Source organism: Taudactylus pleione, unplaced genomic scaffold, assembly GCF_031769625.1.
Source record: "Taudactylus pleione unplaced genomic scaffold, aTauple2 ptg000026l, whole genome shotgun sequence".
Lineage (NCBI taxonomy): Eukaryota > Metazoa > Chordata > Amphibia > Anura > Myobatrachidae > Taudactylus > Taudactylus pleione.
The window spans coordinates 15,190,275-15,203,836 of record NW_028284428.1 but is presented as its reverse complement, the minus strand read 5'-3'; the positions used below and the strand labels follow the sequence as shown (position 1 = coordinate 15,203,836).

Below are 13,562 nucleotides of genomic sequence, written 5' to 3'. Positions count from 1 at the left end.
TAATCGGTAACCACCACGATAAATCTGAAGTGGGTCTTAGATAATATTGATACAAACAATCCCTCTGTGTGGCACACTTATTATAGTGGGTGATATACTTACCTTAATAAATAAGGGCTATGGCCTTACATCATTACAATAAGAGTCCATAGTTAATGACAATCCGTTCTGTTGTATACCTATTACAGCATCTTGAGTGGTGAGGTACTGATTGACAATAGTTTTGGATTATATGAAGGGACTCCCCTCGACACAATATATGTTTGGACATTAGTCAACACTGCACAACAACACAACAGTGGACCTGCTGTTCTTTTATTTACATGTGTGTTTTGTTTTGATATCAATTTTTTAACCTTATTTTTCACTGTATATTTTCCCATATCGGGGATATCCTTTTTAAGGTAATAACCATTAAAAGTTAAATTTTATCTTGCAATATATTTGATTCGTGCGCCCATTATCATCAACTTCTTTTTCCTTTTTTCTAATAAACAACTTCACATCAGACCTGATATACCTTTTTAACTGGATCATCAACAATTCAATTGGATTCATGTCCAGAGACCTACAGTATAAAAATGAATAAACAAAATTAAAAATACTGTACAGTACTTCCATATAAAAAGTTTACAAGAAGCATTACATAATGAGTAAATACAGTATGACAGTGCTCACTCTAGCAGTGTATGATTTGCCAGTTGATACTGTACCTTTCTCTTTCATGAATTTGACTGATAGTATTTAGATTCATTATCTTGGAACAATCTGTGAGAAGTTGGGTAGTGTTACCTCACAAATTGCACCAAACACCCATATACTGTACTATTATTTCTTGACAGAATATCTTATCCATGATCCCTACAGAGATAATACATGTTGGTCATTAAGAAGCAGCACATGCTGTACTATAGAGACTATTATAGTGTGTTGTTTACCTTAATAGTACAGTTGTTTGCTGTACTATAGAGACTATTATAGTGTGTTGTTTACCTACAGTACCTTAAACAATTAAAATGGGTCATGCACCCATACGAGAGATGGCTCCCCATACATGGAGCTTCAATGGATGTTGTTTTATTGAGAGATCTTGATGTTTATAGAATGACTTTCTGGAGAACCTCTCAAGTGCAACATAATCCATGAGAATGACATTGTGAAATGTTTCACCACTCTCAATCCACCAACCTCCCTGTTAAACTTTCTTTTCTGTATTACATCCCTTATCATGAAATATATTATGTGTATGCCAAAATAAATAATTTATTTACTGTACAGTATTTTATAGCGTTCTTGATGATTTATTACTGTGTAATTTGTGGGTTAAGTATTTTACCTTGTAGGGCCAAAACTCTATCCCAGTTCCCTACACATCCTTTTAATGTTGGAGCATAAGATGTCCAAGTCATACTCTGAATGGAGAATATGTCATATTTGTCCATAAATGCACTCATCACCCTCATAAGTTAATTCATTAACAATTGCTCTGATGCTCCAACATTACAATAAGACACAGATTGTAATTTACATGTTGTACTGCATAGTACAACAGTAAGAAGACTGTGTAATTCATTACAAATGTAAAGTAATCTATACAGGTTAAACAATAATATTTAAACAAAGTCTATCTCAATTACAGTAAATACTGTACCTTGTGCATTTGGAAGGAGTTATAAATCTGGCCCTTGTCCTTTGAAATGCATGATAGTGCACAGTCTGTAAGCTAACCATTTTCTTTGAGCCATGCCAGGATCTCTCGGGTAGTCTTATTTTCTTTTTTCATCTTGACAATTGTTATCGGCATGTTGCACAAAAGGAACAGTGGAAAGAACAAGAGATATATTTGTGAATAATGATTTAAAAACAATTACTAAAACAGATTTAAAATGGCATACAAGACATTTTATAAAGGTGTTATCTTGTAAATAAATACTCCATCTGGAAGAAAACTCTACTTAGATGGGGAATTAATATGTATTGATTGTCGCACTAATTAATGGAGCAATTCTATTATTTTGAGAGGCCATTAATTAGTGTGGTGCACAAAACAGTTAAAGTACAATCTGAGTAGCATCTAAGTGCATAGGCCTTGTAAAATATGTGAATAGTGTTACTAATGGTTGCAGCACTGCATGGCTTAGCATGAGCACATTTGAAATGGGACAAAATAGCCACTGAAGCCAAGCCATAAGTTAACTGACCCATCACTAAAATTTCATCAATTTATTGGTAATACTGTAGGTGTGACTTAGTATATACAATAGTGACTACAGTAAATAGACAAGCTGTGTGACAGATACAGATAAGGCTAATATCATTACAGGCCTATGTGGCTACACGTGAGGTAAATTCAAAAGTGAAAAAGTTGAATTTTCACAATGTGAATGTATAATTACATCTAAGCCACAAATTATCCTGCCACAAACAAGGCAATATTTTCTCACTGTAGCTCTGCCCTCCCATTGGTCAATGCGTAAGAGTACATTTCTCACAAACCAATGGGAGAGCAGAGCTATGGCAGAAATATTTTTGTTTATTTGTGGCAAGATAAATTGCTATTGAGTCCAGCTGTTCATAGCCAATCAGCTGGTATGTAACAATGGCTGCTAATTGGCTGAAATCATCCAGACTCTTAGCCTATCATGGCTAAGGTGCAGTGCTGAACCCATGTGGATTTCCTTTCAGTTGGGTAGTACTATAGTGTACATACAGCATTTTGGACCACGAGCTCTGCTAAACCCTGACTGTGCTTTGAATACTCTGCTTGTTTGAAGCGTTGTCTCATGTAGGCTGAATCATTGTCCCTGGACTTTGTTTGCCTGGTGTTTAAAAACATTACACTGGCTCTGCCTTTTCTTGCCTGGAATAAAAGTTTACTTGTTTGCAACATCTCAGTCTCCAATTAGTCAACTGGAACTTACCCACTACATTGTGGTATTAGAAGAGGGATACAGTGGATCCTGTGCAAAAGATCCTAAAGAGACCACCATGGAAGCCATTTTGCAAAAAATGTGGGACTTCTTTAAACAGCAGCAAGCAGTGGTAACTGCTCCAGTACTCTCCAAAATGCAGACCTCAGATGATGTGGAGTCCTTTCATAGTACTTTTGAAATGGTTGCTACCTTGCAAGCATGTCCCAAAGAATCCTGGGCCAAACAGATTGCCCCTCTGCTAACGTGGGAGGCACAAGCTGCATATGTAGCTCTCTCCATGGAAGGTGCAAAAATAACTGAGTAAAGGCTGCCATAGCAGATCAGTTTGACCTCTACCTAGAAGCATACTGGCAGAAATTCAGGTCTGTGTCCTATGATCCTGATGGAAGGCCACGCATCCTGGTTCAGAAATGGCCAACCTCACAGTTAAATGGCTACAGCTGGACCAACATAATTCTGCCTGGCTGGTATAGTTGGTCACTCTGGAACAGTTTGTTGCACTTTTTCCAAAATTTATCGCTGGGTCATTCTGCTTCAAGTTGAGAATATGGATTACACTGTTGGGCTAGTGGAAAATTCCTTGCTGGCACAGGATGGTATGGAGAACATTTCTTCTTTAATTACATCGCAGTCTCCCAGTCTGTCTCCACAGTGGGCATTGTCTCAGGGTAAGGTAACCCTCACCCTTCTCTTCACATAAAGAGGGTTTTTGGACCAGAAATCATTCTATGGGGAAGATGATGGCCTCCTATTTTCCATAAGTTGGAGATCCAGAGTTGAGAACTTCCCCAATAACTCCAGCTCAATTGTGTTCCACATGTGGCCAAGGTGAGCATCAAGAATGTGCATGTCTACAGATGGATTGCTATTTTTCCATTGTCTTTACAGCTGTAGAGACCTGCCCTCTTCTGCCTAGAATATAGGTACTTGTGCAAGTTGGGAAAAAACTGGTTGAGGGCTTGGTGGACTCTGGCTTTGCTGCTATACTGATACAAAGGGATTTGTTGTCCCCAGAGTTGTTGTTACCCCATACACTAGTCCATATCTGTTGTGTGCATGGAATTGTTTGGCCTTTCCTGTTGCCATGGTCCCTTTGATAATCAGGGGTAAAACAGCCAAACTACATGTGTCCTTGGTTACCAGCCCCTATGCTAATAGGTAATGACTGGCCTTACTTCCAGGCTCTTGTTTTGCAGGAGCAAAAGGTACTTGCAGCAACCCTTGGAGAGACATTTCTCTTCTCCCCTGATTTGTTTCTGTCTTGGGTAAAGGCTCCTAACTCTAAGAAGCAAAGGAAAAGTGATCACAGAGACTGGCTTGCACATGATGTTTTGTTGGGAAAAAAGGTATCTTCCCATAATACTACAGCTTGCAATGCTGATGATTCTGTTCATGTCAATGTATCTGATAATTCTGATTAACCTGTCATTACTAATGTGCATGCTGATGTTGATGGTAGTGCTAAGAGGATTAGGAACACTGGTGTCTCTAGCAGATTGTAAAATATCCCCATTGTGTGTTGCTTATAGAGGTTTTATCTCGACTAGACAAGCCAAAACAAATGGGCGAGGTGATACAACAGTTGGTGGTCCAGGACCCTTTTAGAAAGCAGATTCTGGTTTTAGCCTATGCAGTCTTGGGTTGGTCATTTGGGATGGCATAAGAGGGTGGAGAGAATGACCTCCCGGTTCTATTAGCCAGGTGTTTATGCTGAGGTATCACTGTTTTGTTCCGCTTGTTCAGAGTGTCAAAAAACAACAGTAAACCAACCATCTCCTGCCCTGCTGATCCCTCTCCCAATGGTCGGGGTACCTTTTGAAAAATAAAGGGGTTGATTTAGTGGGTCCAACTGCCACTATCTAAAGTCTATAAATTCAGTTTAGTTGTGGTTTACTATGCCACCTATTGTCCAGAGGTATTTCCCTTAATGGTTGCTGTAGCCAAACATGTAGCGACTAAGTTATTAGAACTATATTCCAAGGTTGGATTACCTTAAGAAATTATTACCAAGTAAAGTATCAAAATATTGCAAGAATGCAAAAAAGTACTCCTGTTTAGGGGCACACCTCCCAGAAGTTATTTGTCATAAAAAGTAAATCTTGAATTAAATCTTTAAAACTGGAATAAAAAAAAGACAATGTAGATGAGCAAAACATCTGGAAAGAAAATTTCCAGGGTAAACAATGACATCATATAAAGCATATAATCTGTGCTGTGAAATCTATGATAGGTGTAGATAATTGCCTGAAAGGCAACTATCAGTGAAAATATAGGTAAGAATCAAATAAAAATAAAGGTAAAAAAAATAATACAAATATTAAAATGCACCAAGACCACAATAATTATCAATCTCAATATAAATGTATTATTTGAAACCATCCTATAATGGATAACATGAGATAGGGTACCAGGTCTCCCCAAACAAATAAAGTATACCCTAGTCCGAGAGGACAAAAAAAGTCTGTGTTCTTAAATACACCAGAATCTTCTGTTGCCAATCATGCATAGCATAGGATTGGGAATGAGAGTTCCACAGTATAGACACAGTGAAGTAAGGATAGCAACTGCTTCTGCTGCTGGCGCTGGTCTCTGGCTAAACACTGTTACCAGCCAGCGCAATGTATCAGCGCTAACCTGCAGCTAGTGAGAGAGCAGGGAAGGGAGGAAAAGTACCTGGTATCAAACCTTACAAAAAACCAAGCTGATTGTTTGTTAGGTGAATGTAAATGCTCATTCAAATCTTAATACCTGTACTGATCATAGAGAGAACACACAATTGTATCATATTAAGGGACATTAATTAGATTCAATTAGGTCTGTGATAGATCTCTATACTATCAATCGACAGGATGGGATATTAAATGTAAAAAGGGTGCCAGGTCCCCCCAAATTATTGTTCCTGAACTGTGTTTACCTTGTGTAAAAAACCATTACACTAACTCTGCCTTTTCAAGCCTGGAATAAAAGCTTACTTGTTTGCAACATCTCAGTCTCCCATTGGTCATCTGGAACTTACTCACTACAAGCACACAGAATTACTCATTTTATTAAACACTGCATGTGAGACTTAATTCAATATCTGTGTTTGCGACTTATTAGCAGTTTGTTGTGTGACTTTGCTGCAAGAACAGTTCACTGCTGCTCTGGTGGTTTAGAGCTGTGTATGCAACTTACAGAGGATCTGAGATGCTTCAATACAAGTTCCTGCGGCTGTAACATTTGCATATTGTATTTTTTTACACTGTACATGATTGGCCCTCCTGTTAGGGCTTGCTATACTGTAGTGTGATCTTCATACACTGCTATTGTAGCTGTGCATTGCATGCATATTGCGTCTTATTGCACCAACCCCTGGTATTTTCATGCCACGACTAAGATAATTGTATGACACAACGAGAGCTAGCATGAGTGAGGTAACATATGTATTATTCCATTTGGTGGCAGTTGAGAAGAATTGACTAAATTTGATTAATATAAAGAAGTAATTAGAACTTATATATCTAGTGATAACAGGACTACAGTATTTGTATTTCTGTTTTCTCTGTGTGTGTGTTTGAGGTTTGAATTAACAATGAAAAGAGATACTACACACACATTGCAAAGAAATTATCTTTAATTTGTATTAGCTGAATACAGAGTGCCATTATACCCAAATTGTGTGTTAAAGTCTTTCAGTTGTTGGAGCAAAGTTGTATCTCCTTTATTTGTGCATCTAGACTGCTATGATATGCACACTCTGGGTTACCAATTGTATTCTTGTTTTTAGATAAAATCAGGATGTCATCCACAAAGATCTTGCATGGGTATAACTTAAAGAGATGTTCCATGTACCAATGGAATAATTAATTGCCAATGCATATAACATTAGACATTCTCAGGAGGGCATATCTACCCACAGGTGTCATAAATGCTGTAAGCATGGATGATTCTTTATCAAGGATTATCTGCCAGCAAATACATTAGCATCAAGAGTCATGAATATTTTTGCATTGAGCATTTCAGAAATCACATGCTCCACAGTATTGAGAGGTTAATGTAGTCTCATGAGAGCCTTGCTCAGATGAACCAGGTCAATTCAAACCCAGAGCCATCCTTTTTCACAGCAGTTACTTTGGCTGATACACAGTTGCTGACTTCCACCACCAGTGCCTTTATGCAGTTGAGTTCTGCTCTTACCTTGTCCTCCATGGCTAGAGGTACGCATCTAGATGACACACTGTGGGTACAGTGCCTTTATGCAGTTGAGTTCTGTTCTTACCTTGTCCTTCATGGCTAGAGGAACACATCCAGCTGACACACTGTGAGTAAATTAGATTAATCTAAATGCATATGAAAAGTAACTTTAAGTTTCCCAATGATATTCCCAATGAAATTTTGACAAATTAGCAAAGTCTCTAATTTCTGGAACCTCCTGTTAGATAACATGCACCAAGGCACTAAAAATTATCATGGCTAGCTTTATACTATCTGGCAGACCCAGAAGCAGTTTGGAGTCACTGTTGACTAAATGAAATTGTAATTGGAAGCTTGTGGAGTTGAATGTGGTGATGCCTACAGCTTTGATTACCTGAGCAGTATAGGCAAATAAATTCACAATCTGAGAGTGATCTATGTTGGGGTTGGTGCACTGGAGGAATTCTTATGACATGACATTACACTTGGCACCTGTGTCAATTTTTTCTTGTCTGTTTTGTTGGTAAATAGTTCACTTTTTTCAGTACTAAGGTAAATGCTTTAACAATGGATGCTGGTGTCTAGCATGGTTTATGTTGCTAACTCAGCAGTGCTAACCCTGAGTGATGGGCTGTTGGAGTGTGTAATATGAAGCTGCCTGTTTTTGTTTTTGGGCTTTGACATGCACAATCATGCAAAATGGTATATTTTCCCACAGTTCAGGACATTTATGATGCTCATAGGAATGGTGACCACAACAATTCACACAGCGCACCAATTGCTGGATGTAGTGCAGGAGGTTACTTACATCAGACTCCCTTTTAAACTCCTGTACACTTTTATGAGACTGTTAGTTCAGCATGCAAATACTATATGTATGGCAGTCTCTAGTGTTAACCCCTTCATACTCAGCAGGTGCATACATGTTGTATCATTGTAGGTCCCATAGACAATCCTGTCCCTGAACATTGATGAAATCTGCACAGTAGTATTGAAAATATGTCTGTCCCTGATTACACTTTTGACAAGTAAGCATATCTAATCAAATTTCTTAATTAATGTCTCTGGATCCTCATTATCCTATTCTATATAGATAAATGTATATGCATTATTGACTAGCCCCATTCAAGCATTGTTTAAATAAGTGCAAGTCTCTATATTTTTGATTTATGTAGCATAGCAGTATATGTGCCATTCTTTATCAAACTTGAGCAATGTCGATGCATCTGAGATCCTGGGCCATGACTACAAACCTCTGACACCATGTAAATTTGTGTGCATGAGAGGCATGACCGAACACTGAATAACTGCATGAATTGTGTTTGCAGTACTTGTTAAATTATGTAACCATCATAGCTGATGGGACACTTCTGAACATAAAGTAGATAGCATGACATCACTTCCACTAACCACAAATTGCATACATCTACAATACCCACAATCAATTGCTCATTTGACATTTTAGAGAATTATTATTATTCAATTCTTTCTATGTCAAATATCAATGGTGTTACTCCCATTCAACACATTGTTACATAAGAGAGTACAATTGAATTGTTATACAATTTGTGAAAATGCTTTAAAGATACAAATAAGCTAATACAGATGTATCCTCATACACAACTGCAGTCATGATTAACAGCCGTTTATGGCATCAGGTCCCGTGAGACTTTTTCAAATTATTTTCACTCAAATGTGCATCTTAGTTGCAAAATGCTTCATGAGACTGCACTGAATAAATTGATATATGACACTTGTATATCTGTGTGTGACTGAGTCTGGATCTGTATAAGAAGTGCTACGATGCAGAGGTCACAGTTTTTTCCCACCAAGTTCTATTTCCAACTCAGTTGCACACAGACATACTGTCACATGTCAAATTTATCAGAACAGTCTAATGAAGCGGTTTTGTCACATGGAGTTGCGAGTAAGATGCAATTTGAGAAATTGATGTTACTCCATTTGATGCAGCTTAGTCGCGCCAGGCATCTTGTCACATGGTGTTATGAGGTTAGGCGTATGAGGACACATCTGTACAATCAGACAAGGCCCTTAGACATTTTTCCACATCTCTACCTATTGAGTTGGTATGTGATTCCTCACCTTATCACATAATCTGCCAAATTGAATTGAAATATCAATTGCATCAAGAATCTTCACAGATTACAAAATATAATCATGCACAAATTGGCAGGAAATTGGCAGGAAGCTTTAAGTCTTGCATGGTGACTAAAGATATTCTGTATGGATAGATTTTCATATTGGTCACAGATCAACATCTGCTGTGTTTATATTCAATTCTAAGAAAATAATATCTGTAATGACTGCTGCCAGATTACAAAGGGGTCCTTATTCTTGGTAATGCAAACCTACAGCATGAAGGGAACAAACATTCATTAAAAATCTTATGGATGTCCATGATCCTGTCTACAACAAACTGATGAGTCTATCCAAATGGACCAAGAAACTGTTTATCACTCATGATTGGCGCTTATTCCCATGACAAAGAGTTCATTTTGATTTTGCAGGTCTATTCATGGATCATATCTTTTTGATTGTGATGGATACACATTGCAAATGGCATGAAGTCAACAGGATCCAAGCTATTTCATCTTGGAAAACTATTGCTGTTTTTGTGATCTACAGTATAAACTGCAGAAATTGGTTCCCTAAACAAATTTATAGTGATAATAGGCAACAGTTCTTTAGATTAGCATTTCAGAAATTCCTGAAAAATAATGGCATACATCACTGTACAGTATGTCAGCACAGCACCACCCTGCCACCAATGGATTAGCTGAAGTTGCTGTTCAATTCAAGAAGGCAATCAAAGTCATGAGCCATGAACAATTTACTCTTTAATACAAAATTGTACATTTTTAATTGAGCTAAATGTTGAACATGATACTTCACACCAGACATCAGTAATAGTGTTCCTGAACATGAACTTGAGATTTCACTGGGACATTTTGAAGGTAAATGTATATAAAGGAGTTCATTCCAAGCACTTAAAAATGTGTTTCAGCCATGGATAAGACATTTTTATTTTGATTTAGAAGTATTAGCACAAGATTATTAAGATTACTAATGAAACCGGTAAAAATTGTTTCAATCTGTTACCATAATGTATACTGTACTCAGTGCTTTTTTGTAGTGGTACTCAGGGATATGCAGTACCTTAACCTTTTTTGGTGTCTAATTTTTAATTATAACTTCCAGAAACAGCAAGAAATCAGTGAAAATTATTTGAGAAATTAATAAAATTAGCATATACATACTTTTCCAAAGTGTGTAACTAACTGTTAAAGTTGTATCAACTTTTTTCTCAGTACTGACACTTTGTTCAGAGAAATAAAAGTACCAACTGTACTGTTGATAGAGGAGGCATATGGCAACATCATGTACTGTAGATAAACTGCTTAATGTAAAGTAAACTGTTCATCAGCAGCACTTTTTCACATTCACAAGCAGTTAAAGTATTTTATTAAAATGTACATGCATAAAATTATTATTATTATTATTATTATTATTATTATTATTATTATTATTATTATTAATCATCATATATTTTTTGTTATGGCAATACAAAAGCACATTTTGTTTAACATCCCTGATTGACATGTAATATGGATATGCACATTGTAACAAATTAAAAGTATCAGTACTTAAAATGTTCAAGAATATATTTATAAATAGCACCTTTTCCTCTTTTTCTCTCAATGTAAAACTTTAATTTATTGATTGGTTGAAAAGCAAAGCCTGAGTATACAGATTTAGATAAACATAAAACTCAAACCATTTTAAATGATCTACTATCTAATTTAAAAAAAATTCTACAATAAACAGGTATAGATACCAGTAATAATCAGTGGTACTCTTATTACTATACAAAACATATATTTTCATGTTACATAATAATAAAAAGTAACTTTCCACCTTGCCTACTGTGTTTGTACAGCTACATTGTGAATAAAGTCAATGAATTGAGAGATCTTACAGTTTACATGATTATGATTAGAATACTGCTGCCATCAAGAGCATCTTTCTTTTATAGCAGCCATAAAAGAAATCCTTGAGGAAATATTAGAGAATAAAGGTTGTTATAGGGCAGTATTTCTATAATAAAAATGTAGTGTATATATTACATTTGTGTACTTTTGCTTGTGAGAGGAACAAGATACATATATTCCAGAGCTGTGGGGCTATTTTCTGCTTCTCACTCTAGAGAATAACAATAACTGTTGTGCTAACCACAATACGTATCATACATAGCTGTTATAAAGTCTATTACTTTAACATGTACAGTATAATGTTTTTCAATTGTACTATGTAATATATCGTGTTTTTGCTTTATTAACATGTTAGTTTACTTTAAATTGTTTAGTAAAACAACTACAGTTTTAACATTTCAATTCTAATTATCATGATTTGTCTTTTATAGTTTTGTATAGTATGATATGTGTGCTCTATTGTTTATAAGATGGAACAAGATACATTAATTTCTGAGCTGTGTGGCTGTTTTTTTATATGCCACTCTAGAGATTAACATGTTTTTTTTTATAAACAGCAATATTATTAATAATAATAATAATAATAATAATAATAATAATAATAATAATATTTTTATTTATATAGCGCTTTTCTCCTAAAGGACTCAAAGTGCTTTACATTTGCCTTTACAGTACAAAACACAAAATAAGCTTAAACAAGGGACAGTAGTGAAATGCTTGGGTGAAGAGGTAAGTCTTGAGTATATTTTTAAAGGATTCTAGAGCAGAGGCCTCTAGAAATGTGCGGGGAAGTGAGTTCCAGAAGGTTGGAGACCCAAAACTGAAAGCTCGACCCCCAGACGAATTCCGGAAGATTCTAGGTACTGTTAATAGCCATTCATCAATGGATTGCAGTACTCATGTGGGACGGTATGGAATCAGAAGCTGCTTTAGGTACCTTGGGCCATGGTCATGTAGAGCTTTGTAAGTTAGTAATCCAATCTTGAAAATAATTCACCATCTGACAAGCAGCCAGTGAAGGGAGTAGAGAGTGGGTGTTATGTGGCTGGAATGGGGCTGGTTGGCTAATAGCCTGGCAGCTGCATTTTGTACCATCTGCAAGCAGTGCAATTGTTTTGCTGGAAGTCTAAGGTAAATGACATTGCAGTAGTCTAGGTATGATGATATAAATGCATGTATGACTTTAGGCAGATCTTCTGACGGAATTAAGTACTTGATTTTGGCAATGTTCCTCAGATGATTTGATTGTGGCTGATACCTGATGTTTAAGTGTCAAGCTACTATCCAGGACAACACCAAGATTCCGCACATGTTCAGTGTTTTGTAATTCTGATCCCCCAAGCGTAAGTCCTTTTTGGTTGGCTATGCTGTAGCCCTGACTTGTGACCTATCATGACCTCTGTTTTATCAGGGTTCAGCCACAGCCAACTGGCACTCATCCACACCTGGAGCTCAGTGAGGCAGCCATTTAGGGTTGTTATGGGGTCCTTTGTACATGGAGCAAAGGACAGATACAGTTGTGTATCATCTGCATAGCAGTGGTAAACCAGGCCATGACATCTGATTATATCACTAAATGGTAGCTTGTATACTGCAAAAAGCATCGGAGATAGTATAGAACCATCTGGGACACCACATGGAAGTGGCACTGGTGATGAAGAGTTTACTCCAGAAGAAACTCTCTGTGACCTGCCGGTCAGAAATGATTTGAACCAGCTAAGGACTGTGCCATCCAGTCCACTGAAATTTTTCAGGTGCTCCATTAGAATCCTGTGGTCCACAGTATCAAATGCTGCTGAAAGATCCAGAAGGATTAAGATTGAACAATAACCTCTTTCTCTTGCCGTCAGAAGATCATTAAGAACACATACCAGATCTGTTTCAGTGCTATGTCTTCTCCTGAATCCTGACTGGAACGGATCATAAATATCATGGGTAGACAGGCGGGTTTCCAGTCGCATTGCCACTTCTTTCTCACTTCTTTCTCAATGACCTTTCCCAGAAAAGGAAGGTTTGATACTGGTCTATAGTTGGTCATGCAGTGGGGGTCTAAATTAGGTTTTTTAAGAAGTGGTGTAACAATTGCTTCCTTTGGTGGTTCTGGAAAAATGCCTGCTTGCAAAGAGCATTGAACTATTTTTACAATTACAGGGCCAATCATGTCCATTCACCCTAAGAGAAACTTAATTGGGGCAGGGTCCAGATCACAGGTGGTGGGTTGCAACATTTTGATAATTTTGGAAATGTCTTTTACATCCATTATGTCAAAGCGTTCCAGGGAGACAGGTGGCTTACCTTTGCAGGCTTGGTAGTTTTGCAATCCTTTGATGGCACGGTGGGGATTCCAGCCTGGTTGGAGGATACTTTATCTGCAAAGAATTTTGTAAACTCATTGCATCTGGACTGGGAGAGGGTTTCATCAAGCTGCAGGCATGCTGGTTTGCAA

At 37.1% G+C, this 13,562-nt stretch overlaps 1 pseudogene; it reads right to left on the bottom strand.

Annotated features, from left to right (window-relative positions):
• Positions 1-722: 722 nt before the first annotated feature.
• Positions 723-1,804, bottom strand: LOC148539234 (uncharacterized; annotated as a pseudogene).
• Between the last annotated feature and the right edge of the window lie 11,758 nt (positions 1,805-13,562).